General features: G+C 41.0%; 1 non-coding gene across 1 annotated transcript; it reads left to right on the forward strand.

Annotated features, from left to right (window-relative positions):
* Positions 1-379: 379 nt before the first annotated feature.
* Positions 380-489, forward strand: LOC128933427 (U6 spliceosomal RNA). The gene has a single exon (XR_008482781.1). It is a non-coding gene; the product is annotated as a U6 spliceosomal RNA (small nuclear RNA).
* The last annotated feature ends 3,357 nt before the right edge of the window (positions 490-3,846 follow it).

Consider the following 3,846-nt stretch of genomic DNA (forward strand, 5'->3'; position numbering starts at 1 on the left):
ATATAGGTCCTGTGGCTAGAGATAAAATGGTACTTGTGGTCATTTCTGGCTTCAGAATCCATGAATCACCCCTTAATGCCTGGGTGGGCTTTCCTCCTTGGTTAAAGGTCTACCAGGAAAAAAAAATAGAGCCGATTTCTAATCTCTTAGCACAACTCAAATGGCCTTGTAGGTCAGATCAGTCAGGTTAACTTTGTGTTCCTTTGCCTGTTCAAATGGTATTTGGTGTTTCCCAGAGAAAAAGGACTGGAATCAGTAAAATGACATAGGAACATGTTGCAAATGTGCATGGAACAAGTCCCTTTTTTATAGCTATTTACAATGGCCAGTATCTCTGTGGTTCAGCTCTCCACAGCATTGAACGTAATGATAGTATTGAATATTTCACTTTGGTAGTACATGCACAAAAAAATTGGAACAATACAGAGAAGATTAGCATGGCTCCTTGGCATGGATGACACGCAGATTCAAGAAGAGTGACAAAATTTTTTTGAGACAACAGTATGCCCAGCAGGACTAGGAAAGTGATTGTCCCTCTGTACCGGGCAGTGGTGAGGGCACACCTTGAGTCCTGTGTTCAATTTTGGGCCACTCACTACAAGAAGAACATTGAGATGTTGGAACAAGACCAGGAAGGGCAACAGATCTGGGGAAGGGTACGGAGCACAAGTCTGATGAGGAGCAGCTGAGGGAGCTGGGGGTGTTTATCCTGGAGAACAGGAGGCTCAAAGGACGCCTTATCTCTCTCTACAACTCCCTGAAAGGAGGCTGGGGCCAGGTGAGAGTTGGTCTTTTCTTCAGGCAGCCTCTGACAGGACAAGAGGACGTGGCCTCAAGCTGCACCAGGGAAGGTTCAGGCTGGACACCATGAAGAACATCTTCACTGACAGGGCTTGCCCAGGGAGGTGGTGGTGTCACCATCCCTGGAAGTGTTCAAGGAAAGGCTTGATCTGGCACTTAGTGCTGTGGTGTAATTGACAAGGTGGTGACCAGTCAAAGGTGGGACTTGATGATCTTGGAGGTCTTTTCCAACCTTAATGATTCTATGATTTTATGATCTACTTAGTTTATGACTCTGTATATCAGGAAGAATTCCTGGTTGGTATATTCTTTTTAAACATTAAAGTATTTCTCAAACAGATAATATTGAAAAAACCCACCCCAAAAGCCTTTACTGGAGTTTCATTTAGTGCACAGAACAATTAGTTAATTGCTCCATGCTAAAGCAAATCCTCAGCACTTTAGTTTTCAAAATCTGAACTTCTACATAATTTTATTAATAACCAGTAGCTTTATGATGGGCCAAATTAAGCCAAAATCCTTTGTGCAAGGGGGCATAATGTTTGAATTTAAAAAATCCATGAGAGACTTGAATTTGTTGGTTAGAACCCAATACTAATTAAAATTAGAGAAAATCCAACAGACCTTTGATAATCACATCAAAAGCTCACATTCATTTGATGTGGATAGTCTATATTTCATTGTTACTCTCTTAAAAGATTATTTATGTACAAAGACTTAGAAAAGAATATTAATATTTAAAAAGTGGAACTAATGGGCAAACACTGATTCAGCATATGATTTAATTTAATAAATGTTTGCTTTATTCTGCTCAAAACCATGACTTGTGACATTATTTTTTGCATAAAGAGTGATCTACAAAGATTCTTAGCAAAATATATTTTGAGTGGAACAAGAAGTTTAGCTTGTTTACTGGGGACTGGATTCAGCAGCATTTGCTTAACAAGCTGGGCATTAAGGAACCACATCAGTCACATTTTCTTTCCAAATTTGCCACTGGTTTACTGAGCAAAGTTCCTCAGAGGAAAAAATCTGATTTCATAAAAGATCACACACACCAGCCCTAACAGTCTAAGATGCTGTACTGAAAGTTGTCTGGAAATTCAGCATGTTTTATGCAACTAAGAGCAAAGTACTTTCCTCACAGCTGAGTACATGGAAGGCACAGCAGCATTATAAAAGGGAAAGATTACCAAAGATGTCTAGACATGGAGAAAGTATGACCTCAGTTAGAACACTCTGGTGTTTACTTTTACTTTCTAGAGGGAGATATGCAGTATTTCATAATTTCAGTATGCAAGGCAGCAAGGTTTCTGAGCAGTTCGGCAAAAATCCTCAGTTGACTTCAGGCTGGGAAAAATAAAAAAGAAAGGATCTGAATAAAAATCATCTCTGAGAGAGGGAAGCAGATAGGAAAGGAATAATAGGAAGCAGAGTGCAGCTACTTTTCATTCCATCACACAGTGTTTATTGCATTTTAAAGGTATCCACATTAAAAAAAACCCAACTCAACAAAACTAACCCCAAACCACTCCAATATTATAAAGTTCCAATTATTTAGGAAGCATTTAAAGGGCAGCTGGCTGTGTGCTGCAGACTCAGAGAACACATCAGATAAACTTTGTCTCAACATTCTTATTCCTCTACTCTGCTCTCATGAGACCCCATCTACATTACCTCCAGATCTGGGGCCCCACAAAGGAAGGACATGGGCCCAGGGAGCAAGTCCAGAGGAGGCCACAAAGGCAATCACAGGGCTGGAGCACGTCCTATGGTGGCAGGCTGAGAGATTTGGGGTTGCTGGGCCTGGAGAAGAGAGGGCTCTAGGGAGACCTTGCAGCAGATTTCCAGCACCTACAGGAGAGCTGGAGAGGGACTTTTGACAAGGACATGTAGTGACAAGGGGGAATGGATGGCTTTGAACTTAAAGAGTGTAGGTTTAGATTGGACATAAGGAAGAAATCTCTGCAAGGGTGGTGAGACATTGGAACAGGTTACCCAGAGAAGCTATCAGTGTCCCATCCCTGGAAGTGTTTAAGCCTCAGGATGGGGCTCTGAGCAACCCGGCCTAGTGAAATGTGTCCCTGCCCATGGTCGCAGGATTGGAACTAAATGATCCCTGAAGTCCCTTCCAACACAAACAATTCTGTGATTCTATTATATATAGTTAACAATGGAACTTTGACATAATCTTGGGTTCAGGGTCCCAGTTTTTCTTTCTTACATATTTGAATCTCTTACTATATTCAGTTATTTTATTTATTTTTAATGGTACTCCTTAAATATTGTTCCACATATCTGAAATAGTATATTATCTTTGCTCTACTTATTTGAAGTCTGATGATAGCATTAAGAGATGTGTATTGAAAGACTCATTGATGTCTTGTTTTTGCATAAAAAATTATCTCTAAAGATTCTTAGTTTAATTAAGTGATACATTTAGTTTGCTGGCTGATCATTTATTATTTGTAACAGCTCAGTTCAACGTATGGCTCCCATCAGTTCTGCTTGGGGCTACGTATGTTGAGCCCACACACAAAAGGAGTATCCCAGGTGTATGCTGTGAGTTAGGTAGTAAGAAATGCAACACTTCTGACTGACCATCCTTGCAAAATACGATGTATGCAACCAAGCAACATAAAAAAGCTCCGTGTATTTTCTACATTGCAAGCTCTAGTCAGCCCAAGCTAACCCAGCTGCAAGAACCAGCCCAGCTTCAGGTATCTCTGAGCTTAACTTTGAAGAATGAATTCTCTTGAGTTGCTGCAGAATTGTTCCTGGTGCCTGAAGTGCTCAGTTATCTCTACAGCACGCACTTACCCACAGTAAACATACCCACAGTGTCAAAGGCTGCAGCAGAACCTGTCTTGGCTTTACTTGGGCAACCATTGTTTTGGTTTTAATCCCGCAGTGCTTTTGTTTTCATCACACACCTTGAACTTCTGCAGCAATAGGGGAAGAGGTCTATGAAACATTGTTTACAACACAGCTCCATTCAATACACCATCCTGACTGAGTCCTAGGCTCAGGCCTTGCTATGAGTGA

This window comes from Melozone crissalis, unplaced genomic scaffold, assembly GCF_028551555.1.
Source record: "Melozone crissalis strain CALT ecotype California unplaced genomic scaffold, PUWL_Pcris_2 ptg000002l_1, whole genome shotgun sequence".
In the NCBI taxonomy this organism is placed as follows: Eukaryota; Metazoa; Chordata; class Aves; order Passeriformes; family Passerellidae; genus Melozone; species Melozone crissalis.